General features: G+C 45.8%; 1 protein-coding gene across 2 annotated transcripts in view; it reads left to right on the top strand.

Moving 5' to 3' along the window:
* The first annotated feature begins 19,476 nt into the window (after positions 1 to 19,476).
* The window catches only part of LOC119660828 (transcription factor SPT20 homolog), a 131,334-nt gene continuing 122,822 nt past the window's right edge, over positions 19,477 to 27,988 (top strand). The window contains exon 1 of one of the 2 annotated variants that reach the window (XM_038069690.1): positions 19,477 to 20,259. The gene's annotated coding sequence lies outside the window, so the exon portion shown is untranslated. Of the gene's footprint in view, positions 20,264 to 27,988 lie in introns of both variants that reach the window. The other variant, XM_038069689.1, reaches the window with a different exon arrangement.

The raw sequence follows: 27,988 nt of genomic DNA, 5'->3' as shown, positions 1-27,988 counted from the left end.
CCCGCTCAGAGCTGTATTTGCTTTTGTGTAAACTACTTCCTTCCCATTAGAGGCAAATAAATACATTTTTTTTTGGGAGGAGGGTAGGTGAATGCATTTACGCACAGAGTGTTGGACTTCCGCAACAGCACGATGGCGGACTACCAACTAAACACCTCCTCGTCATCAGAGAACTAGCCTGGAACCGTTTGATACATTACTTCGGGCTAGCCCTCCCGCTCTCCCGGCTTTGGGAGCCTTCAAGTCAGGGAATTTCTTTCACCAACGGGAGGGGAGGGGAGCAAGGGAGTTGTTGTTAGTTCAGGGAACCCCTTACCGTCCGATCCCTCTGCCGGTCGAGTTCAATCTTCTTCGCAATAGAAAGAGCCCGAACATAATGCGCAATACGATTCCAGCTGCCAGCGCTCTTCAGAATTTCTCTAACAATGTTGTCCGGAGAGAACTCCCCTGTGTCTGCATAAAGCTGCTGGCGAAGACCGTCCCCGCTCTCACAAGAGAAAAAGGTGTGTTCAGCGTCGTCCGCTACTCCATTGCATTACACACAATCAGGAGATCGCGCCTTCCCAACCCTGTGCAGGTAAGACTGAAAACTTCCATGCCCACTTAGAAGTTGAGTCAGGAAGTAATGAATCTCACCGTGCGTTCTGTTCAACCACGGGTCTAATTTGTCGATGACCCGCGCAGTCCATTTGCCCCTTGGCCCATTTTGCCGAGAAAGTTGTCACTCGGTAAGGGTGCGTTGACGTTGTTCACGGGCAACCACCTCTCTTAAGTTTTTGCCCCAACAGCGGTAGATAGCTTTGCACTCCTTAGCAAGAAGGGCAACGGGGATCACTCCCGCGATCACCATCACAACCGGTTTGGAAACGGTGCAATAAGCAGACGCCACTCGCAAAGCTCCTCGCCTTTGCACTTGAGGAAGGTGTTTACGATGCACCTCCTTGTCAAGGGCACCAGCTCATATCTCCGCACCATAGAAAAGAACGGACTGCGTTGCTCCCATAAGGACACGTCTCCTAGTTAATGTAGGGCCCCCGACATTCGCCATTAACCGACTCAAGGCCGCGACTCCTGCTCCAGCCCTGTTCGCCGCTGCTTTCATTTGCTCGAAGAAGCTCATCTTCGAGTCGAGCATTAAACCAAGGTATTTAATCTCTGGTTTTGACTCTACAGTCAACTCGCCGATCGATATGGGACGCAGGGTCGGGATTCTCCTTCTAGTCAGGATGACTACTTCGGTTTTTTCCAGCGCAAGGTTGAAACCGTGAGTAGTCATCCAACCGCTTACCCGTCGCATTAATATAACAAATCTGCTTTGCGCCTGTTCAACAGTGCGTCCGGTAACAAGTGCCGCAACGTCGTGTGCATAACCGACCAGGCGCGACTCTTCGGGCATATCGAGTCTCAGCAAACTATCGTAGGAAACGTTATAGAAGTCCGGCCTTAGGATGGATCCCTGTGCTACTTCCGACGTGATTTCCATCCTCTTTTAGCCCTCTAGCGTCTCATAGAGCAGGGAGCGGTCTTTCAGATAATCCCTCAATATCCGCAAGAGATAGCTTGGCACGTGAAAGGAGTTTTCTAATGTGCCTAGCGTAGCTGTCCATCTTACGGAATTGAAGGCATTTCTGACATCAAGCGTTATGAGGAGCACTATCCGTCGAGATCGGCGGCTGTATGCCTCGGCTCGATTAACCGCATCTACGACCTCCATAACAACATCCACTGTAGATTTCCCTGTTCTAAACCCGAACTGCCTTGCGGATAAGTCCCCGCAACACGGATCACTTCAGCGAGTCTACCCTTGATGAGCTTCTTGAGCACTTTTCCGGCCGTGTCAAGCATACACAGCGGTCGGTATGCAGACGGGAGCTCCGGGTCTCCTTTACCCTTATAAATCATCGCGAATCTGGTCATTTTCCAGCGACAAGGGAAAATGCCCTCCTTCAAGCAGGCTTTGAACACTTCAAGCAGCAAGTCTGGCCGTTGGCGGAACACTAGTTTATAAACTACCGCCGGGATGCCATCAGGACCTGGCGCCTTCCTGTTTATCATAGTGAGAACCGCTTCTTCGAGCTCTCTCATTGTGAAAAGAGTTCAATCCATGACGATTTCCGCGCTATTTACATCAACCCGTACAGGGTGTCTGGGGAACAATGCCCACACAATGCGGTCCATCTGGTCGGTGCTCAGTATGCAGGGCTTCCGCAGAGCCCCGATTTTCCGGGTAACAAGCTTATAGCCAAGTCCCCACGGGTCCTCATTCACCTCATTAACAAGGTTCTGCCAGCGGCGAGCTTTGCTTTTATTTATAGCGCTGCGGAGTCTCCTTTTTGCTGATCTACTCGTATATTGTGCCTTTATGGCACATGCCTCCTCGTTGACGTGCAAACGTTGTGCCAAACGGCGGAGCTTATGACACTCCTTCCGTAGATCGGCAATTTCTCCCGTCCACCAGTACATAGAAGACTTGTCACGCCTGGAAGCCTGACACGCCGTCGTTATTAAGTTCATCACTGAATTTATGACGGTGCCAGCTGCGACACTACCATCTCCGTAGAAATAGGTTTGCGGATCATTACAGAGGCTCCAGCTCGTAGGTTGTTTATGGGCTTCTTTGGTTCTTTATTAATTTGCTGGTGAATATACCGTTCATTGAGAGGCACTAGCAGCCTTTTTCGCCCCCTACCCGACGATTCTACCAATTTGGCGATACAAACCAGCTTAACAATTATTTTTCGTCCTTCAACTGTTGTTTCCTTCCTTATTTTGTTGTATATTCAGTAATATTTTCAGGTAATTTCAATCGATAAACACCACTCAGAAAATTCAGTTACTACATATGTAAATAACTTTTCGTGTCTTCAAATTTGTGTCGCATAAGTTCGCAGTTTTCGGGGAAACCCCCTTTAATTTCTAATATAACGAATTTTTCGTGATGGGTGTGTAGTCATCTGCGTGAGATGAAACGCTAGCTCAAATACACAACTTTGTTTCTAAAATTAATGAGAATTTGCTGAAATATTGAGGTTTTTAAAAAATATTACTCTTTGTACCTTCAATTCTTTGAGCTTCTGTATATACTTTTGGTGTGATAGTGTGGAGTCATATGGATTTAGAATCTGCCAATAGACGGGTAAGGGTAAATCTTGCAAACAACAACGTGCACAATAGAACTGCCGAAAAATTGAAGATCACTATCTCACGTTATCAGGGGGGAAGGGGGGTGCTTGATTTAAGAACATTACACTAGAGTCAAGTGCATTCTCCTCGTGAGCTTTTTTATAAGAAACAATCCTCTAGCTAAATACATCAGGCTACCGTCATGGCAGATAATAAATTATCTTCTTTGAACTTGAGAAGCAGAGAATGGGATTCCATGTCGAATGTTACTTCAGTCCAACAGAAGATCGACATGTGGAAAGAGAACCCCATTCACGAAAGTCATATCATAAATTTGTTGTTGCCAGGCAGGCCAGATCAGCAAAAAAAACAGAACTACGGCCCTTGGCAGCCGATATTAAGCAGACTTATAATAATAATACTTGGCGCAACAATCCCATTGATTCAAGGAATTGATTGGTGTTAGAGCACTTCATTCTAGACCGTAACGGTACACTACAGGATAGCAGTGCCCCGTAGGAGGCAACATGGTCAGCATTGTGCTCGCCCGAGATTATTACCCTGATTTGACTCAGGTACTCATTCAAAGCTGAGTCAACTGGTATCCGACGTCAAATCACAATATAAATTCCACTGCCACCAGTGAGATTTGAACCGCGAACTTCCGTACGGCAGCCTTGTGCTCTAACCACTCAGCTATCCGGACACCCTGAAGCAGACTTGGAGACTACAAAAGATTGAAGTAGTTCCAGTGGCACTTTCGGCGACAGGATTAGTCTTAAAACACTGAAAACGCTCGATTTTAGGGCCGGACTATTCATGGAGATGCAAAAACCAGTCATCCATGCAACCTGTGCTATAGTCCGAAGAGCTCTGTCCAGGAACAGTCTGGCCTAGTGAGCTCCAGTCGTGATTCGCACTGTCTTCGATTTAAAATCTATATGTCTCTGCAGCTTAAAACCACGACGTCACTGCCTGAAGTGTTTGCGAAAATCCAGGTGCACAATACATTTTCGTATGGTCGCATACACTTTCCATTGAAACGCATCATCGCTGTGATGCGAGCCTTTGGACGTTGCCTTCAGCCCATCCTTAGGTTGGTCGCCCCTCGGTCCGGTTGGGCGGGAAGAGGGTTCATGGGCTTTTTTAAATTTTAAGGTTTTCTTTTGCAAAGCAAAACCTTATTAATATCGGTTCACTGTCTATCTGTCTGTCTGTCAAAAGCACTTTTCTCAGAAACAACTAAACCGATTGACACGAAATATAGTGAAAAGGTGGAAACTGTGAACGCTCAGACATGCAATGAGTAACATTTTTCTACATGCAAAAGAGGGGCATTAAATATCTTCTCATCGAATACGGTCATACCCAACATGACAAATGAAAAGTATTAATTAGTACTTTTCGATGCCGGTCTTAATTTTGACATTTGTTGGAAAGGCGAAGAGTGCGGGGTGTCGAAAATGATGATTTCTTTAACGAACCCATTCTTAGAAAATATCCGATCGAAAAATCTGAAGCCTGTCCCTATACGGTGTCGATGAGAAGGATACCCAGAAATAAAACCAACCATAAAGGAGACGAATAGGGGGTACGGTGTAGGGACGTCGATATCCAACGACCACAGTCACGCAGTGGTGGAAACCTTGGCTACTGCGTCATCAAATGTTGCAAGCGCGATGGATGGAATAGAACTGGTTCCACTGACGGCCCCGTTCAGAAGGCGCTCGGTTCATTGTAGATCCCTACTCTTACAAAAATAAGCCCCGGCGAATCCAAATGCTACTCCCAAGGAGGAGAGTGTAGCAGGGTACAGGAAGAAAGAAACAATGCCCAAGTAGTTGGGCGACATAAGGTGCAGCAACAAATCGGGAGCTGCCTTCATCGCCCTAGGTAATAAAATCCTTGAGCTTTACGAATTAATGAAGCAACGCCGGAATATCCATCAAAGTACAAAGGCCATGATTCGAGGCATTAGATTGGCGTACGGCAAGTAAAAAGTAAGCCAGGCAACACAAGTGACGCACACAAGAAACTCGGGAAAGGAGAAGAGGCATCGCAAACGATTGAATGAGTCAATTGGCCAGCAATCCCATAAGAGAAAAAAGGGCTCAACTTCCGAAAAAGTGGAGTAAATAAGAAGGACGGCAGAGAACTCATATAGCTGCAATTTCGGGGAGAGGGTGTGAAACCCCTAAAGAGGAAGTCTGGAGAAACGTGGCTCCTGGAAAAAAGAGAGATAGGAGGAGGATATGGCCGGAGCTTATCATCATTTCCAAGCGTGGCGACATTCTCAAGAGAGTGAAGGTAGATCTTTTACCCCAAACTTACCACTTTGGGAGATAATTTTAACTGGAGCTCAAGAAGTCCAAGGATAGGAAAGGAAAGTTCTTGGGACAGGAAGCGGAAATCAGGGCTAGCAGACCAGAGATCTCTACTGTCTGCAAGGATATAGATAAGGTCACCACAAAGGAGGAGGTCCGTGAGGCTTCGGAAAATGAGTTTGATCTCATTGGACTTCAAGGGTCAGCGGTAAAGACGCTATGGAAAGCCTGCGGTGGGACACAAACCGCCATCACCAGTCTACCAGTGGAGGCAGTAATCAAACTGTTGGCACCAGGGAGAGTGAAAATAAGTTGGGCTAGGAGTCACCTTAGAGAGGAGGTAACGCTGAAGTCGTACTTTAGATGCCTTAGCTTCGGTCATATCGCGAAGGCATGTTCAAGTGCCGATGACAGATTAAAGCTTTGCCGGAGATGTGGAACGAAGGACCAAATCAGCAAGGATTGTGGAGTAGACGCAAATTGCCTACTGTGCAAAGAGAAGGAGGGGGGGGGGGGACCATCGGCACATTCCAGGCAGCAGCAGATGCCCGGAATACAGGAGAGCCCTTAACAAAAGTCGCAGATGAGGTTGATACAAATCAACCTCAACCACTGCGATGCCGCGCAGGATCTACTCTCGCAAACCATCCGCCAGAAAAACATGGATATGGCCATAATTAATGAGCCATATCGAAACCACGGTGGTAGCATTTGGGTCAAAGACCAAACGGACTAAGGAGCGCTATGGGCTTGTGGAGGACAAGCCTTCGAGGAAACAGTGGAGCACCCGGAAGAGGGAGAGAGCGAAGGTGAAAAACGTCTTCAGCTGCTGTGCTCCACCCAGTGCTACATTCGCCGAGTATGAGCAGATGCTTGCCGCTCTGGTTTTGGATACAGGAGGACGTGGACCGACATAATAGCAGACGTTTTAATGCGAAGCATTCACGGAGCTAGTCGTGGTATTGGCGAAATTTGGCGCCTCGTACATTTACCGGGGAAGGGGCCTGGGGTCTATAGTGGACCTGACATTTGTAAGCGCCGCTTTAGCCAGTAGAGTCGCTTGGCATGTCAATGAGGACTATCAGTGATCACCAGGCAATCTGCATGGAAATCAAGGGCGGATGGAGAACCCCGGGTGGTATGCTCAGCTGAACAACGAAAACTTTTGAGGAGACACGTTTTCCGCGGCGCTCAAACCTGACGTATCCCTGTATGGTACGGCTAGAGAAAAGATCATGCAAATCACCCGGTAGATGATGGAAGCATGCGATGCTACTATGGTTGTCAAGCTAAATGAGAGCATAATACCTCCAATAACTGTGCAGGACCGGCGTGAAATATGTGGTAGGACCGATGACAACAAGGCACCAAGTTTAGATGGCATCCCCAACCGAGCTTTGAAACTTCCAGTGAAGACTAGGCCCGACCTTTCTACTAACACCTTCGAGGCGTGCGGAATATTCCCTGTCCAGTGTAAAAAGCAAAAGTCTTATCTGCCTGCTAGATACAATGGGGAAGATGGAGAAGAGAGTCATCTACAACAGACTCTTACTCATCTGGCAAAAGGCGCACTGATTTCTGTCGGCTGCCGTGCCGTGTTAGCGTTGCATCTCAAAAACGCATTTAACTCGGCCAACTAGTACAAAATTAAAGAGGCGTTGGCTGATGTAGGTGTCCCCAGGCATTTAGCAAATTTAATGGAAAACTACTTACCACCACGGGACTAGCAACAATGTCGCCGAATATTGGTAGGCCGAAACACTGTCGAGGTTGTTTCTAGCCGAAATGGTGCGTTCCATCCTGTTTTACTCGTCACCTGTATGGAAAGAGGCGCTTGCAAACTCCCAGAGAAGGAAGCAAGTGAATTCGGTTGACTGGCTAATGTCTTTGAGGATTGGCAGTGCCTTTAGAATCACATTAGATTAGGCAGTATTGGTGGTGGCAGGCATGATTCCTGTCGACATTCTGACGAAAGAAATAAGTGTGCTGTACAATGCAAGACGTATGGAGAGGCACACAGATCGTAGAAATGTGGCAAGGTCAGAGTCGCATAATCTCTGGGAACGCAGATGGCAAGGGTCGGTGGATGCACAAGCTTACTCCCAACATAAGGGTGTGGCTTGAGTGAAAACATGGGGAGACCAACTACCACGTTACCCAGTTCCTCACGGGACACGGTGGTTGCTACAGGCAGTATTTGCACGGCAGATGATTCTCTGAATTGTCCTAGATGAGGTGGCATACCAGAGGAACCAAAAGATGTGATGTTTCACTGCTCAAAATTTGCAATGGAGAGGAGGACTCGACCCCAAGTGTTGGGCAGAAGAGTGAACTCGGAGAACATAGTTGCGGAGATACTGAAGTCTGAGCGGCACTGACTTACCATTTGCTCCGCAATCGTGCAAATACAGGAGGAGTTGCTGAAGGAGCAAAGAAGGATGAAAGCCTGAACGAAGAGTCGGACAAACGCCCAAGGGTAAACCTACCCCGCGAAGTAATATTTAATGGTGGTCCCGTCGAGCAGTGTGGGTCTGGGGAGACCGGGGGTGGTTTTCAGTGGGTGCGAATCCCACACGCCCCCGCTGTAGCTTTGGCGTTTGAGCGACGGAGCTAGGGCGGTCGTATCCTTCTAAGGCTTTCCACCACCCAACAAACATACCAACAAAAATATATATATTGAGTGGCGAATGCAGAGCTGTATGCAATTAGGCGCATGTCATGGGTTGCGGATAATGACATGGCCTACCGGATCAGCTACGAATATCGCAAGATGATCTTATAAATAAGTAGTCACGAACAAGCAGAACGTTTATCATCCTCTTCCCTAATCTATTCTTCCCTTTCAGGGGGAGTAAACCTCCTTAAACAATCCATAATCTGGAGTGACAAAATCGACGCGCCTAACGGATGAATTGCAGTGACGTTACACTGTATTTCAGCGGCTCCCCCCCCCCCAAATACCTTCCCTACCTTTGGAGATAACCATGGGGCTTTGCAACATTGGGGCTCTGTTCCAGGGCTGGCTGCTTCCCAATTACTCGTGGGAATAAAATTTAGGAAATTGGTTTAAATTCCTTAAATGGGACCCAAGGGATACGAAGACAGTACCCAACACGGTTAAGAGTCGCTCAACAACATCAGAGCGGCTCTTCGCCCTTATGCCGTCAACCACCAGCGAAGGAAGACCTAAGTGTCGTATGGTTTGGACGAACCAACTCAATGAATTAACCCGCCGCGCCTATTACCGTGTCGCGGATTTGGAACGGAATCCATCAGGGTACAGACACCGGCTCCGAGATGCGTTCAAACTCTGCTTTCCGGAGCTAAGTTATGTTCCGGAGCAGAACGTTGTCAATCAATACCGGGTGATAGTGAAAAATAATCGAGTTGCCCTACCAACTAGGCAATAAGTTTTCCACGAAGTTTCAGTTGAGCTCGGTTTGGAGTCCTCAATTTACCGGACTGAACAAAGGAGCAACTCGAATGCTCCACCTATAAGGCACTCCATGAACCCAGTAATCAGGAGAAGCTTAGTGACTTTGACCGCATTCACAGAATATACTAAGATTCTCTCGGACGCTAGGTCAAGGATCCCAAAACTAAAGTTTACTTAGGCAACCACGAACATCATTGCTGCCGTTGATAGAATTTTAGCTGAGATTACTGCGGCAGACGTCCACAGCCTGATTACGTTGCAGCTGCCACCGTTATTCGTCTCAGTAATCAACAACTTGGAGCGAATAACAGAGGTATGCAAAGAAATCGAAGAAATCCTCTAGGTGTTGAAACAGAAACTTGCGGTATGCTCCAATCGCATCCGTAGGTATCAAAAAAGTTTTCAGCAAAGGATAGACAACACCTTGTTCTTCTATAGAAATCCCACTAACTCAGGTCGCGAAAATAACCTCGATCTGGATCAGACAGAAGACTTCTGGAGAAGTGTTTGGAGCGAACGCAGCCGTTGCAATTTACAAGCAGCGTGGCTCCCACACCTTATGCGTTAATGCGAGCCCCTCCCCGAAATGACTATGCCCGACATAACTGAAGTCGACGTAGAAACAGCCATTGAAAAGGCAGGTAATTGAAAGGCGCCAGGAGCTGATAAGATTCACAACTTCTGGCTGAAGCGGTTCAAGAGCACTTACAGGGTATTGACAAATCATTTTAATCAGATGATTGCCGATCTTAAATTAGCTCCACAATTTTTCACCAAGAGGGTAATTTTCCTCATCCCCAAGGAACAGGGTGTTCTTGCCCTTCAAAATTCGATAACTTATTTGTCTTCCACCATCTAGCATCTACAAAGTCTTCACTTCAGTTCTGTGCGCAAACATCTCAAAACATCTTGATGTTTATAAATTGACAGCTGAGGAGCAGAAAGGATGTGCAAAAGACTCCCGAGGGTGCAAAGAACAGCTTATAATCGATACAGTAGCTGTAAAGCAGGCTGACCTCCAAAAACGAAATATCTCGATAGCCTACATCGATTATAAATCAGCCTTTGACTCCATATCACATTCGTGGTTACTACAAGTGTTATGCTTGTACAAAATTAACCCAAATGTCGTTCTTCCCTAAAAAACAGTGAACAAGAATTGGAACACGAAGCTGTAAGTATCCTCACAAACATCAGGAGAGATACCAATCAGGCGTTGAATTTTCTAAGACGACTCTCTAAGCCCGCTGTGGTTTTGTTTGGCTTTGAATCCGTTATCCCATTTTCTGCAAAACATGTGGGAGGGACTGGAACTGGTTCGATTGACGAACCCATTCAGAAGGAGCTCGATTCTTCGCAGATCCCCTCCCACACGGTCACAAGTCCCCCCAATCGCTACCCCCAGTGGGAAGTGCGGGAGACTTCGATGGAGAAGAATCTTTGACGCCGAATCACTCGAGCGATGTTTTAGGCAACGATCAGTTTGGAGTTGCCTTTACTGCCCTGGGTCATTGAGCTGAGTGAATTCATAAAGGAGCGCAGATACATTCACCAGAATATAAGGGCGTACGGCAAGGCCCAGGACGAACGAGGAGGAAAACAGTCGATTGAATAAGTGGGTCAGGCGACTCAACTAACGCCTGTTCAAAACACAAAAGGAGAGAAATCGGGGAAGAAGTTGCGCGGAAAGCTGAACAACTCAGCGAACCCCGAAAAGTAAAAAGGATTCAACTCTCAAAAAGGCTTAGCACATCAGAACAACGACTCAAACTGTCAGTGAAATTGTTGCAGGGGCGACCTCTAGAAAAGGGACCCGGCCTTCAAACGCGGATTCGGAAGCCTGGAGGAAAGTGGAACTCCGGAAAAGAAACGATTGGAGGAAGATAACACTAGAGGTGATTATCATTTCCAAACGAGGTCAAGGGTCATACGCCGACATTCTCAGGAGAGTCAAGGCAGACCCCGAACTCACCAATTTGGGAGACAATGTCAGCCGGATTAGACCGTCCCAGAAGGGAGATAAGGTCTCCTTGGAACTTAAAAAATCCAAGAATGTAACCGCGATGCAAATTCTTGAGCCAAATCGGAATGTCGTTAGGACAGGAGGCCGACATAAGGGCTAGCAGGCCGGAGATCACTATAATCTGCAAAAATATAGATAAAATCACGACGAAAGAGGCGGTTCGCCAAGCGTTGAAAAAGCAGGTCGATCTTACCGAACTACAAGACTCAGCGGTGAAAACGCTGAGGAAAGCCTATGGGGGGACAAAAACTGCCACTATCAGCTTACCAGTAGAGAACGCACACAGACTGTTAGCAGCACGGAGAGTGAGAATAGGCTGGGTTATGTGTCGTCTTAGGGAACAGGTGGCGTTGAAGTGGTGCCTTCGGTCACATTGCGGAGGCATGCACTAGTCCAAATGACAGGTCGAAGCAATGCAGGAGATGCGGAGTGGAAGGCCATATTAGCAAGGACTGCGGAGCTGAACGAAATTGCCTACTGTGCACATTGCCAGCAGCAGCAGCGCTATGGACTAGTAGAGAAGAAGCCTTCGGGGAAATAATAGAGTACCCGGAATAGGGCTCCACTAGGGCCAAAGCGAAAGGCGTCAACATTTACAGCTGCTATGCTCCACCCAGCGCTACACTCGCCAAGTATGAGATGCTTGCCACTCTGGTTTTGGATGCAAGAGGACGTTGGCCGACCATAGCAGCAGGTGGTTTTAATTCGTGGGGTCTTGAATGGGGCAGCCGGACAACTAATGACTCCTCCAAACATTCGCGGAGCTAGACCTGGTACTGGCGAATTTTGGGACCTGGTACACTTTCCGGGAAGGGGTCTGCGAGAGACTCGCCTGTTTTTTTGCTGTAAAAATAAGCGTGCAATGAGTCGGCTTAGCGATGATGTTGTGAGGCCACGTCAACCACGCCCCTACCTCCGACGTCACAAGGTAGGTTCATCCGCTTCACTGCAGAGTTTAGATGGTGCATTCGGAATTTGGACATATTTGTCCGTATCCGCCGCTGGACGTTTTCCAGATCAGTCTTCGTCCACGGCAATATTCCTAATGCATAAACCAGTGAAGGGCTATCGAATACATTCAACGCGCCTTTTTTATTCTTCCCCGACAGATGCGATTTCAATATCAGCTTTAGACGTGGCAGGAATTCGGACAGCAGACCATCCTTCAGATTACCAATTCGAGCATGGGTTCCTTGCAGAATTGCTAGGTACTTGTAGAAGTCTGTCTCGGTCATAGCTTCGATGTGGAGTTCACCAATGTTATGTCTGGCATGCGGCTCGTGATCAACTTGGCGGCTGGCTTGGATTCGATCCTTGGTCAATCCAAACTCCACCCGAATATTGCGGCTGAACATTTCTACTATTCGCAACAGACTGCTAAGATGGTCGTCAGTACCAGCATACAGCTTGATGCAATCAACATTACACGGCCATGAGAGAATTCGGTATCCCGACGAAATTGATAAGACCGACTAAGCTGATCTTGACCAATGTGCGAGACCAGATAAAAGCAGCAGGAACCCTCTGGAGGCCATTCCATATCAACAACCGTCTACAACAAGGGGATGCCCTATCATGCGTCCTCTTTAACCTGGTCCTCGAGAAAGTGATCCGTAATGCTGAGGTAAATGCAAAAGGTACGATCCTCTTTAAGTCCACCCAACTACTGGCCTATGCTGACGATATCGACATCATGGGAAGAACGACCCGAGATGTACAAACTGCCTTAATCCAGATCGAGCAGGCGGCGTGAGATCTCAAGACAAAGTATATGGTGGCAACGTCAGCACCGAAAACCAACTAACCAACAACATCAACCCACACTGGCTAAACGGGAAGAATAAGGATAGGAGACTACAACTTTGAGACCGTTGATAATTTCTCCTATCTAGGGTCGAAAATCACAACCGATAACAGTTACGATGAGACCCTATTTTACCTTACAAAAACTGTTCCGCTCGAAACGTTTCACCATAGGGTCAAAGCTCTTACTGCACAAGGCAATGATCTTGCCAGTCCTCATGTATTCCACAGAGACTTGGGTTCTTAGCAAGAAAAATTGCGAACTCCTGGCCGCGTTCGAGAGAAGAATCCTCCAAAGAATTTTTGACCCCCTACATAAGGATTGACGATAACAACATGGGTGGTCAAAGGGTAGTATAGGTCCCGGGGCGAAACGTGGATTGGTACCCACGATGGAGCATAAAACCTGGGCTGTTGGTGCTGAACCAACACCAACAGCTCTACTACCAAACCCTATCTCCACCTCCACGTGGTGACCGCTGGGAGCTCTTTCTTGACGAAAAGCTGCAGACGGAGAAGGATGAAGGCGAGTCTCCCGCTCCTAAAAACGGGACAAATTGTACCAACTGGTCCTCCAGGTTGGGGGTTGGGTAGGGCTGACAACCCTACACGGAAAACAACCTGTTACGAAGCCACAACAGGAGCCTCGGATAGGACGGATGTTAAAACGACGGACCCGGCAACGACAAAGGAACAACGATTTGCGCATTTTCTCATGGAACGTGCGCTCCCTGTACAGAGATGAAGCTGATAAGCAGCTAGCCGATACCCTGTCCCAATATAATATAACAGCGTTACAGGAGATGCGATGGACAGGGACCGGTTTCCTGGAGAAGAGCCACTACACCATATATTATAGCGGCCATCCAGTAAACCATGTGCTCGGAGTAGGTTTCTTAGTCAGCCAAAAAATGAAACCTGCTGTTATCGGCTTTGAAAGTATAAGCGAACGGCTATGCACTCTGCGCTTGCGAGGCAAATTTAGAAATATAAGCCTCATAAACGTTCACGCCCCTACAGAGGAGACTGCAGAGTCGGAGAAGGATACCTTCTACGAGGCAGTAGAAAGAGCCCTCGAAGCCTGTCCCAGATATGATATCAAAATCATACTTGGGGATTTTAATAGCCAAGTAGGGAAGGAGCCCGTATTCAGGCGATACGTTGGCTCCCATAGCTTACACGAAAAAACAAATGATAACGGACTGCGGACTATTCAATTAGCAGGGTCACACGAAATGGTTGTTGGAAGTACCTGGTTTGCGCGGAAAGCGGTCCACAAACATACGTGGGCCTCTCCAGACGGGACCACTTTCAACCAAATTGACCACGTGTTGATCGAACGCCGCCACCTCTCAGCCTTGATGAATGTCAGAACATATAGGGGGGCCAATATAGACTCGGATCACTATCTCGTTGGCATGGTGCTCCGAGCTCGAATAACAATACCACCTAGAATCCCCTCTGACAATCAGGTGAGAGTGAACACTGAAGCCATCCACAACACAACCCTCCGCGACACCTATAAGAGGGAAATGGATGCCGCAATAACCGCAGTCAATAGAGGACCTGGAGATGAAGCATCAACTAATGATCTTCACAACCACCTGAAGAACGTTATCATGGATACGGCCACAAATATACTTGGCCCCAGCCTCAAAAGGAGTCGGAACGGCTGGTTTGACGATGAATGTAAGCTAGCAACGGAACGGAAGAATGCCGCATACCGAGTAATGTTGCATTCTCAAAGAACGCGGGCACGCGCAGAGACTTATCACGAACTCCGTCGAGCGGAGAAGCGACTTCACAGACGGAAAAAGGAAGCCTGGGAAAACCAACAAGTCTGTGAACTAGAAAAGTACAGGGAGCAACCGCACCAGGCGCGCAAGTTTTACCAACAAGTCAGCAGGATGAAGCCTTATACACCTCGATGCTCATCCTGCCGAGACAAAGAGGGAAATCTGATTTCCGACAGAATGGGCATATTAGAGCGATGGGTTGAGTACTTTGATGAGCTACTGAACAACCAGAACATCGGCGAGTTGGAGATCCCGCCAACTGAAGACGACGGACAAATACTGCCACCACCAAGTTTAGGAGAAACAGTCCGTGCAATTCATCGGCTAAAAAATCATAAGTCGCCAGGAGCCGATGGAATTACAGCCGAATTGGTTAAATATGGAGGCGACCAGTTACACCAAGTGGTTCATCAACTTGTGCTCAAGGTATGGGACAGCGAATCAATGCCAGACGATTGGCAGCGAGGCATAATCTGTCTCATACATAAAAAGGGAGATATCACACAGTGCAGCAATTATAGAGGTATCACGTTGCTGAGTACCATCTATAAGATATTCTCCACTATCTTGCTAGGCCGGATAGCCCCATACGCCCAGAACATCATTGGCCCATACCAAAGAGGCTTCACTCCAGGCAAATCAGCAACAGATCAGATTTTCTCTCTGCGGCAGGCGATGGAAAAACTGTTGGAATATGGACAACAGTTGCACCATCTGTTCATCGACTTTAAAGCCGCCTATGATAGCATAGCCAGGGTAAAACTGTACACGGCCATGAGGGAATTCGGTATCCCGACGAAATTAATAAGACTGACTAGGCTGACCCTGACCAATGTGCGAGGCCAGATAAAAGCAGCAGGATCACTCTCAAGACCATTCGACATCAACAACGGTCTACGACAAGGGGATGCGCTATCATGCGTCCTCTTTAACCTGGCCCTCGAGAAGGTGATCCGTGATGCTGAGGTGAATGCAAGAGGTACGATCCTCTTCAAGTCCACCCAACTACTGGCCTATGCTGACGATATCGACATCATGGGAAGAACCACCCGAGACGTTCAAACTGCCTTCATCCAGATCGAGCAGGCGGTGAACGGCGCGAGATCTTGGGCTGCACATCAATGAAGGCAAGACAAAATACATGGTGGCAACGTCAGCACCGAAGACGAATCAACCAACAACATCAAACCGCACTGGTCAAACACAAGCACGAACAAGAATAAGGATAGGGGAATACAACTTTGAGACCGTTGACAATTTCTCCTATCTAGGGTCGAAAATCACAACCGATAACAACTACGATGATGAAATCCGTGCACGGTTGTTGTCAGCCAACAGAGCCTACTTCAGCTTAAAAAGACTGTTCCGCTCGAAACGTCTCACCATAGGGTCAAAGCTCTTACTGTACAAGACTATGATCTTGCCAGTCCTCATGTATTCCTCGGAAACTTGGGTTCTTAGCAAGAAAAGTTGCGAACTCTTGGCCGCGTTCGAGAGAAGAATCCTCCAAAGAATTTTTGGCCCCCTACATGAGGATGGACGATTCCGTAGCCTACACAATGACGAAACCTATGAGCGATACCATGACCGTCCGGTTGTGGATAAAACCCGGCTCAATAGGTTACGGTGGGCGGGTCACTTAATCCGTATAGATGAAGATGATCCCACCCGGAAAGTCTATAAGGGCAATATCTATGGTAGAAAAAGAAGACGAGGCAGATCCTGCCTAAGATGGAGCGATGGCGTGGGCCAGGACGCCAGACAGCTGTTAGGGATATCGAATTGGTGGACCTCGGCGCTAAACCGGGATGTCTGGAGTTCCTTATTAAGGCAGGCCTAGACCGGATACCGGTTGTTGCGCCGTTGATGATGATGATGACTTATGTGAAATCTAATCTTCGAGAGATGTCCCATTTCCGTATCTGCTCAAAAAATTTACTAATAGTATATTATCAACTTTTAGAAATTGACTGAAAAACTCCCCTTAAGTTCATTCTAAGTGTACTAAATGCACCGACATAGAGGACAGCCTCGTGCATACACATGCCAAGTTTCATGAAAATCCAACTGTTAGTGGGGAAGTTATAGCAGTTCTAACTTATCAATTTCGTGCTAATTAACAGCATTCTAAGCCATACAAATAAGACGCTGACGTCATAATTAACGAGAATAATTGAAATTCGAGTGGAGTATTAAAATTCCATTCAAGAAGAATCTAATTCTCCCTTGCCCTTTTTCATATTTAATGTTGGTTAAATTGTTGACATTTGCTAATAATATTAAACTCAGACTGTGAAGCGTATGAGGTTGACTATTTCAAAACCGGGCTTTCCATCAAATGATTTATTTAAATTACTTTCTAAAAAATAGATGCCAATAGAATTTTTAACTATGCGACACGGAACTGTCAGGCTCATCGCTCCTCACATCTTCTTCTTTTTCTTCAGCCTTCAGTTCACATGCGGGGTCGGCTGGTCGTGATCGGTTTCGTCATTTTATTTTATCAAATGCCTGATCAGGATGTAATCGCGAGACCTTCAAATCCCCATCCAGTGTATCATGCGACCATTATTTGGCCGGCTTTTTGGTTGCTTACCATTGCTTTCGATGTTCTGACCAATACTGGTTGTTGAATTCTCGTTAGCGTGAATTACGGGACCACACCATCGAAAACGCCTCTCTCGCAGTTTTCCCACGATCGGTGCAAACCCATATCGATCGCGGATAATCTCATTTCAGACGTGATCAAAACGTGCCACGCCACCAGTGCAATGCAACATCTTCGTCCCCATTACCGCAAGACGCCGTTTATTGTCCTTTATAGTCAACACTCAAACTTTAGAGAGCGACAGACGGACGACATTGCAGTAAATTTTAGATTTGGGACGTGCGCTGATACGTCGATCACAAAGAACACCAGTTGCGGAATGTCACTTCATCCAGGTGGCGTTAATGCTTGAAACATTTCATTACGCAGTTCTCCATTGGCTGGTAGCATTGACTCGAGATATTTAAATCGCTCACTTCTTTCAATGGCAGTAATCTGCCCCTCCAGATATTTAAATCGCTGAGTTCTGGCAATGGTGGTAACCTGCCCAGAAGTGAGCGATTTAAATATCTCGGGTCAATGCTATAAGCCAATGGAGAACTACGTTATGCTCCTCACATAGGGAAACACAAAACCTTTTATACCTGAAGCGTCAAGCTTCCGGTTTTCTGACTTGTTACTTTTTATTAACGACCTTCCTCCCCTCCTTACTTGTCCCTGTTTGCTCTATGCAGACGACCTTAAGCTGTTTTCCGCTATATCGTCGCCTATGGACTGTGTTTCCCTTCAGAATAACCTGGACACTCTGGTTCGTTGGTGCTCGACTAATGGTTTAGCGCTAAACGTCAGAAAGTGTCACTCTATGTGCTACTCCCTAAAATTCTCACCCACTTCTTTCTCCTACTCGCTTAACGGACATTCCTTATCCTGCTTAAATTCCACTCAAGACCTCGGAGTCACTTTCGACAATAAGCTCCGCTTTGACACCCATTGCTTCGATGTCATCAATCGAGCAGCAAAATTGTCAGGCTTTTTTCTTCGCTCCTCCTCTAATTTTGACTCCATCCAACCCTCCTTAGCTCTCTTCAATTCCCTTATGAGGAATACCCTCGAGTATTGCTCCGTGATCTGGTCACCCTCCCGTAACTGTGATTGCCTTGCCCTTGAAAATGTGCAACGTAAATTCACCCGTTCTCTCTTCTTTAAGAAAAGCTTCCCTCGTGTGGATTACCCCTCTCGCCGCCGCTTTCTAAACCTTCCCTTCCTACAACAGCGTAGATCCTATCTGGATCTATGCACATTCTTTAAACTTTCCTCGGGCCTGATGGAGTGCTCCGCCGCTGACGAGATCATCTGCCGTCCTGCGTCTTATAATACACGTAACGCAGATATTTTCAACGTGTCCTTCGCGGAGCTCGAAGTCTATTTTCATTCCCCGGCTTTGCCGAAATTATAATGCAAAACAGCTTGGTCCTTTTAACTTCCCTACTTTAAGTAGTTTTAAACGTAGGATAAGTTTTTTGCTTTCTCCTCCTCCTGAGGACAATAATTAATTGGAATTCTCTCTGTTTGTTGTACGTTAATTAAATAAATAAATTCTGTTGAAAAATCCCGGCGACTAACCTACTTAACAATTGATGGCAGTTCTAATGGAGGGCTATTTTGATATCAAGGAGGGCAAAGAGGATATGTAGAAGGAAAAGCTCCCGCTTTTCACCGTGCGGGTGCCCTCCGGCACCATTTTTTTTTTTTTGTGGGGTAGGGTAGGTGAATGCATTTACGCACACAGTGTTTCCCGATTCGGTACGTCGTGGGACTACCAACTAAACACCTCCCCATCGTCAGAGAGCTAGCCTGGAACCGTTTGTCACATTACTTCGGGCCAGCCCCCGAACTCTCCCGCCTTGCGGAGCCTTCAAATCAGGGAATTCCTTTCACCAACGGGAGCGGAGAAGAGGAAAGGAACTGTCAGTTCAAGGAGCCCCCTGCCATCCAGCTCCTCCACCGGCACCGTGCGGGTGCCCTCCGCCACCATTAACTCCTCACGAAGTGTTAGACAAAGGAAACGGAATATGGAAAAATTTGATATCTGGAAAGCTAATCCAGATATCCAAACACTTTTTATTATTCCCATCTTAGGGTTATTCTACCAGAATCCATTATCAAATCGTGGTGGTACCGAAGCTGTAATCTCCCCACGCAACCGCAACCTAATTGCGCAACAAAAGATACACAAAACGTCGCTACCGGAGGCCTCTTAGTTTACGATTTCCCGTTATTTTTTGATATAATGTATAGCCCACCTCGGAGCCGCGCGGCCTGCATCCAACAAGCTTTTAGGAGGAGTCTGAGAAGTAACGCCGTGGCAAAGTGAATTTTTCAACTCTCGATGATAATGACGCGACTCTGCTCTTGTTTTGTATGTGGCTGATAGTGAAATGAAGGGCACTCGCCAGGAATCTGAATCTGAACCCGATTCTGTTGTGCAAAAGCACAAAGGCGTCGTGCGGACACGGAAGCAAGCTCGAAGGTGGGCGATGGTCGCCGGGCCGACGCACGCCACAGTGCGCGGCGAGACTCAACTTTCCATGTGAACAATGGGTACGCGGAATGTCGACTGAGTTAGTTTGTGATTTGACTTGAGACGTTAGGCACGTATGTTTGCTTGTACGCTGCTCACGACGCGCAGAGTAGATGTGCCGATGTAAGAACTTTCAACGATAGACTTTAGCCCATGTTGAATGCATTGTGTGAGCCTGTGAAGTTTCGAGATCCTGTCTGTCCGCCACTGTCTAGGGTGTTCAAGGAAAACAAAGCCGAGCTTTGTCGTGCTCGTCCCGAACCGTGCGACTGTTGTCCTTCGAAAGCTGCTCGTGTCCTGAAACGACAAGTGATCCGAGAAAGTGTAGTGTGCAGTCAGTGAAGTGATTTGTGCCTTCGCGCGTGGAGAACGGGGCTACTATCTGACAATAGGCCAGTAACGTATGAATGAAGTGAATGAAAAGCGTTGCGCCGCTAGCTGGTCCTAAGTGAATCTGAATTGAATTCGAGTGCAAGCAAGTGACGGATTGCCCAGAATAGGCTGCAAGCGAGAGCTGTCGCTGCATCGGGAAGAGCCTGCCAGCGGGCCAGAGAGCCATCCCAGTGGATCATTAAACTGTTTCGTCCCCGGCACAACATCCGGTCAGCTCCGACTGGTTCCCTAGGTCGGTGAGTTGTTTTTGTTTTTATACGCCGCACCTATGTTTACGCTTTTCCGCCCCCGCGGCGGGATCTTGTCTGCTTCTGTCTTCCGGCAATTGGAACTTTGCACTATTCACCGCTCGACCCATATCCACGTGGGGCGCTGCGTCTGGCTTTGTTGTGACTCCTTATCATGAATGAGATAATATTTGAGCTAAAAACTTCAACACTTCTACGAGTGGCGCAATTGTAAACAACAACGACCGCGGCCACGGGACGACTCGTCATCGCTCTTTGTGGTAAATGGAAATATCCAACAAGTCGGCCGACGACGGTCCATTAGTCATAACGTTTCCTTCACAATTTCCTCCGTTTTTGTCCGCAGCGCAACACAACACGATGTCGCGACAAAAGCGCGCATAGCTCGGATCCCGCTACCGCCGTCCGTGCAATTAAACGGTTGGAGATAAGATTGCGTTACCCACGCTGCAGACGCATCCAGCGCCGAGAAACACCAGACTCAGTCTTTTTTCTCTCCGCCGTCTTTATAGAGTGATTGCACTCAAGGGTTGACCTTGATATTCCATGGCCGATCCGAGCTACGTAGTACTTTGACGCTTCGCTAAGTGGCCGTGACTGCAGCAGTTCAGTCAACGACCCAGGCCGTTGGAATAATGATATGCCGCGCTGCCAACGACTGGCCCGGTTGCGACTGGCATCTACTCGCAATTTCCATTTTCCGCTTATCCACCCCCACATGCTAGTGCATTACACAAAAGAATCCTCATCTGCGCCAGGCGGCGATACTCGCCATGTAACTCACTGGCCGGGTCCGACTGCTGTGTCGGGCGGGGGTTGGGACAGGGGCAGGGCTAGTGAATTTCTTAATGCCTGATGCAATGCTCGTCGCCGGCTCTAATTCACTGTCAAGTTAAAGTTTCAAGGTTTTTGCCCGAAGAAAGTGCCGTGGCCGCAGTCACGGCCGTCGCGGCGGTTCGGGGGCTGGTGAATCCAATTCAGGATAAACGCGTCTCGCACACCCTTAGTACCCATTGTCATCGCCTTGGCTGCACGATGCCAATGCACCAATAGTATCTTTTAACCTTCGATTATTTATTAGTCTTTGTTGCGTTTTTTTTTTTTTTTTTTTTTTGGGGTGAGGCATTCCAAGTTGGTACTGAATCAGTTGTGGGGCGTCGAGTCAGGTTTGCCAAGTGACTAAGGTCGTTTACTTTGTTTCCCGCGTTGTATAGTAATGGCTGGTAATGTGAGCATTTGAGCGCTCCATGACTGACTCGATGGCTCCACCGTTGAACCATGTAAGTGTGCCACGATTTCACCGGGGCTACTTCTAATTACATCATTCACGACGAATTAGTAATGCCAGTTTAGCACGCATATTGGGATGACTTGAGTATTGTGTGGAGGGTTTTATGATAGATTATTATATTATTGTTGACGATGGACGATAATGCAACGATGCTCTATATGTGAGGATGTTTTGGGGTAGATATAGGGGAGCCAAGGTCCTGGAATGTGCCATTTTCAGTTCTTTTTGAAGTAATTCGGTTCATTGTCTGTTTCTCAGAAACGGTTGCTCCTATTGACATGACCTGAACTGTGAACCCCCTAAACCCCGAAATACCAATTACCAAGTTTGGTATCACACTAAAGTGAATAGTCTGACATAATATACGCATATTCATTACCAGCTAGGAACAAATATTCTTATCTAAGGAGTACACAAAATCTTTCATACCTGAAATCCCGACCTGACGATTTGCTGCTTCCTTTGTTTCTGAATATACAGTCGTGTTCGAAATAATAAAAACAACCGAAGTAACAAGAGTATTTTAACGTATTTTAAAAAATATTTAAACCCATTTTACAGCCCTAATTTTGAATATGATAGTAACACAGATATTAAAGGTAAAAAATATGCATGAAATGTACCTCCATTTTTTTTCATCTGGCAACAATGCTAGTTTAAGTTCGAAAATACCTGTTCGAAAAAATAAGAACAAATGGAGGAAAGGTATGTTAGTGAGTCTGGATATATTCCTATAAGAAAAATCTTTGTATCACCTTCAATATGAAGTAGCTCCACCATGAAATTCAATTACTTCTTGTCATCTGGGCCTCATAGACCCTATCAGAGAGCGGCATCTTGTAAGCGATATTGTAGCAGCTTTTTTGCAGCTCGCTATAACTCCTGACTATTTTTTGGTTTTGCTTTCCTGACTGTGTTCTTAACATCTACCCAAAGATGTTCTATAGGAATAAGGTCCGGTTTGGCGCTGGCCACCCTTTCACCCTAATATTATGGGCTTGAAACCAATCCTTTGCTTTTTTTGAATGTGAGATTCGGGTCGTTATCCTCCTGGAAGACCCAGCCCAAGGGCGTTTCCTCTTCAGCATAAAGTAACATGACGGCCCCTAATATTTACCCTACATACTAGGAGACATCCGTATTGTCGAAGATCCTTACAAGAGGACCAACACCATTCCACGAGAAGCATCCCCCTTTTGAGATCGCAGTGCTTGACCATCTTTGTGGTAAACTTCGCACGAAATTCTTGCCTTGGAGGCCCCGCCTTACATATTGTTTTTTCTTTGCGGGGGTCAAATTGCACAATTTTCGTCTCATCCGACCATAATACGGGTATATTACGCCATATGTTATGTGGTTTGTTTATATATTTTTTGACAAACTGAAGCCGTGTTTTCAAATATACACCTTTCAATAATGGTGGTTCCTTGGGGTTCTTGCCTTTAACTTTACCGATACTAAGCGCTTTCTTATGGTTGAAGTAGCAATTGACAGGTTTAGCACGGATTTTATCTTCTTTTTCTTCAGCCTTTGTACCGTTTACAAGCGGGGTCGGCTCGTCGTGATCGGCTTCGCCATTTGGCTCTATCGAATGCCTGATCTGGGTGCAATCTAGAGGCTTTCAAATCCCTTTAATCCGATCATTATGTTTGTAACGACATTCTATGCATTTTCTTGGTCGACCTGTCGCGGGGCCTGTCACCAAGAGAGATCAGGTAGGATTTAGCATAGTAGAATAACTCCAACTATACTCTATTTATCTCTTTCCTTGATCTCAGCATTTTATTTTTGTTTTACTGAGGATAGTACAGAGTACGTTGCCTCAAACCCTCCTCCTTTACCTGGGCTTGGGACCAGCATACTATGTTAATAGCATGGTGGAGTTTTAGCACGGATTTTATCTGCGTAAATGTAATAAAAGGGCGCTGTTCTACAATCCTTACGATCATTTTGTCCTCCCTATTGCTTGTTTTCTTCCATCTACGACGGCTTTCGGCTTGCAACGACCAGTCTTTCGCATTGGTTATCAAACAATTTGAAACGCCATGCAGCTCCCTTATTTGATTAGATGTTTTACTTTCGGACAATTACTTTATTACTAACTTTCTGTTATCTGGAGAACAATGCTGTGCAATCAGTAAGCCTGTTGAAACATCTTTTTAAAAATTTTAAATTTTGGTAATTCGGTTAATTTTGAGAATAAGAGGATCACAATGACTGTCCAAATGCTTATAGCAATAGCAGATAAACACAAAGACTATGTATGCTTGCCCCTTTGTGGAATATAAGACATCCACATAGTCGTCTTCCCTTTCCCCTAGGGTCGTTTCGTCTAGATAGAATTCGCCACCTTTCTCGGTCTTAGGATTAGTCCGTGTGGAGTCGAGAGGATATTAAATTACCATTTAGCGTATCAAAACATCGCTTCTTTGCATCACATTTGGGTCGCATGGCGTCCACCTAATGCTTTGAAAGTGATAGGTCTACTTCATGGTGGCAAGGACAAAAGTGAACTTAAGCATTTATGATAACCAAGTTTCGAATTCAGAACAAAAGGATCGAGAGACTGGCGTTGAATCTATCCTATGCGTGGCTCAGGCCTCACGATTCGTCCTTATAAAAATCAAGTTGGAAACCAGAGGCTCGGCACTTCAGGTATGAAAGGTTTTGTTGGATTTTTTATGTATGAATATCTGGGTATATTATGGTTCCATTTATATAAAGGTCGGATTGTATATCCGTTGGACATACCCGATATTCAATTCGATATGGCACTGACATTTTATCTCTGAACCTGCCACCAGTGAGATTTGAACCGCGACCTTCCGTATGATAGCCTTGTGCTCTAACCACTCAACTATCCGGACACTAGAATAGCATTGTTAATAATAGTAGGATTTCCACCAAACTTTCCAGTATGTTGGTTTATATTGAAGCCTATATTAGTGCAATATTTTACGGTTCTAGGATGGTCTTAAGGGAGTTCACAGTAAATTTTAAAAATATAATTATATATTGTTATTAACTTTACTTGAGCAGATATCGGTATAGGGAGGGTATTTCGAGGACTAGATGTCATATAGTGGCATCATCATAATACTTTTGCGATTTTTCTGGAAAACTAAGATTATCCTAAAATTTGGCCAACTTTTGTGTAAACTTTCAATTCTGCGAAGGAAAGAAAAGTAGAGCATATACTTGTGACAAAAAAGAATGGAAACTGCAGGTGATTTGCACCTGAAGCCAAGGTTTGCGTTGCATTCAAAAATAAATGAATAAATAAATTTAAAAAAAAAAAAAATGGAAATTTCATTAGATTACTGTACACTTGCTTCTTAATAATAATAATCGTTGGCGCAACAAACCAGACTGATCAGTGTCTTGAAATGTTTTAGAGCGCTTCATTTAAGGCCGGAACAGTACACTACAGTACAATGTAGGAGGCAATGTGGTCAGCTTGTTATCCTGATTTGGCTCGGCTACTCATTCATAGCTGAGTCGACTGGTATCCGACATCCAGTAACAATGACAAATCCCTCTGCCACCGGTGAGATTTGAACCGTGACCTTCCACTACGACAGCCCAGCGCTCTAACCGCTTGAGCCATCTGATCGTACACCCTTCTTAGGACAGCAAATAGACATCTGTGCATTGGTCATCGAAAGCCAGACAGAAATTTCTGCAATTGTGGAAAACTCAACAGAACAGCCTATAATGATTCACCTCCTTGTAGAGAAGGTAAAAACCTGAAAGCATTTGTCATGTCTTTGACGGCGCTATCTTGCTGCTCTGGGTTCGAATCCCAGTCGCCATGGGTGTCTGTACTCGTTTTGTGTTTGTCTTGCTGCTGTTAGCTTATCACTTACATAGCGTTAAGTGTGATGATAGTGCAACTGAGGCACAATCTGACTGTATGAATGCCCTATACTCCGCCAAGGAGTTAACAGAAAACACTAATTTGTCTTAGTGTTACGGCCATTCAACCGGCCGGCATTTGTGACGAATGTTTTGTCTCCAATGTTAAAATCACCCCTCAGGTTCTTTCTCATTCATTCAAGAGAATCAGTCGACTTTTTTTTGAGTGTAGGGTATGAACTTTGGGCCATATTTCTATTTAAGACTCCTACAGGGTTTACTGTACCTGTAACGCCTGATTTGACGCTATTCTTTTTCTTCAGCCTTTGTCCCGTCCGGAAGCAGGTCGGCTCGGCTTAATCGGTTACGCAGTTATGCTCAGTGAAAGGCCTGATCTGGATGGAGTAGTGAGGCTTTTAAAATCTCTATCTAAAGTATCAAGCCATTGTTGCTTCGGTCGGCCTTTTGGTCGTTTCCCATCGACCTTGATGTTCAGGTACATCTTGGCAAGTAAGTTCTCATCAGCGCGAATTACATGTCCATACCATCGAGGACGTCTCACTCACAATTTTTCCACAATCGATGCAACCCCATATCATGGCGTATTATACCACTGATTCAACGCAACCCAACGTCTCTGTTACCGCGAGGCGCCGCTTATTGTCTTTTATAGCCGGCCGACACCTAGTACAAGCTCTGATTTATTTATTTATTCAGTCTAAAAGTATGTTGCATATTTGATCATTCCATTTTTGGACTAGTTATTTATTCGAGATTAGCTTTGCTATGAGAGGCTAGGAAAACATTATCTGCATAAAGTAACGTATAGGACGCTGCACGTTGGATGTGCCGCATGACATTGTCCATAACAAGAACAAAGAGGGGTGATGAGAGGGCGCACAGACACGGTTTTGACATACCCGTCACACTTTCAATTTTATTCTTCGGCACTGTTTTGCCGCAGAGCGTACCAGATGAGTTTGTATGGCACACGGTCAAACGCCTTCTCTAAACTCACAAATGCAATGTAAAGAGGGCGATAGTTCTCACGGTGTTTCTCCGTGAGTAATTTTCACAGCGTATATTGTGACAGTGGTTCCCGGAGTTCTTGCTAACTCGGCTTGATTCACGGTTATTTGAACGGTGTCGCGAATACGGCTGTCAAGAATGTGTTCAAAAATCTTAATGGTATGAAATAGCAATCGGATTGGACGGTAATTTGAAGATTCTGCTGGACTAGCTTTATTCTTCCATATTGGTGTCAGATGGTGTTCTAACCTCCTTAATAGCCCGATTAGGTGAGAACTTTAATTTTTATCTATTGCTTGAGAGAAAGTAGTAGTTTTTCCTCAGACATAGTTTTGATCTGTAGTAATCCTGAGATATAACGAGGGCATTTACTATTTCTCTGTGTGGACCTGTGGCCACACCTTCTAGTTCTCCACTCGATTTCAATTTGTTCAGGAGACTTTTACGACAAAATTCCGGCTTATGTTTGATATAGCTTCATGTCATGTGTATATCAATCGCCATTTGGGATAATATTTTCCAGCCAGGGTCGTAGTTGGAAATTCCGGCCCTTGCATAATCAGTCTAATTCTGTTTGTCTCTTTTTTCGGACCCCTCACGAAACTCTGTACCCTGAGGGATAATTTGAACTGAGATGAATTGGTTTGTAAAATTCAAACGCATGAATTTTCAGCATCATAGAAGAAACATTTACCAAATTGTCCAAGAATTGACGAATTTCCTTCACCAGTTTCTTATTTCGAAAGCTTTGAATCTCCTATTATAGGTATCTGAAAATAAGTTCATTTTCAAGGTTTTATGTAAAACAAAACCTTATTAAAATCTGTTTATTGTCTGTCTGTCCGTCACACGCATTTTTTTCGGAGACTGCAGAAGCGATTGACACCAAATTTGATGGAAAGGTGGGAACTGTGAACGCTCACGCATACAGTGAATTACATCCTTTTACGTCGAATTTGGGGGGGGGGGGGGGGGGGGGGAGGGGGGTGTAAATTTTTTTTCAGCAAATATAGTCATATGGGGTATCAAATGAAAGGTCTCGGTTAGTACTTTCCAAAGGTAGTCTTAGTTTTGATATTTGTTGGAAAGCCGGGGAGTTCGGGCGCTCGTAAATGGTAATTTATTTAACGGGACCATTCTCAGAAACTGTCCAATCGAAAAATCTGAAACAAATCAAGAGGGTGCCACTATATGGTACTATTCGGACAAATGTCTTTATAAAAGAAATACACAAAACCTTTTATACCTGAAGCGAACATCTGCGTTGCGCGAATATTTTTGCGTTGTACTCACGCAACATTCTTGTCTGTTTTACTCTTTCCCTCTTCCTATTTGAAAAGTTTTGAGGAGAGGGCTTTTAATAGATTTTCTTCATGCCTCAAATGATAGGAAAACACGGTACGTAATGCTAGACACTTAAGCAGACGAATTAAAGCAGATTAAACAGAAATTCAAAATAGTCCCGGTTTTTACTTTTTCTCATTATCATTGATCTGTTCACCTATTGCCTTAACTGGCAGTTCGTTGCGGTATTGGAG

Source organism: Hermetia illucens, chromosome 7 (assembly GCF_905115235.1).
Source record: "Hermetia illucens chromosome 7, iHerIll2.2.curated.20191125, whole genome shotgun sequence".
Classification (NCBI taxonomy): domain Eukaryota; kingdom Metazoa; phylum Arthropoda; class Insecta; order Diptera; family Stratiomyidae; genus Hermetia; species Hermetia illucens.
Note: the sequence above shows the minus strand (reverse complement) of the source record. Positions and strands in the feature narration are given on the sequence as shown.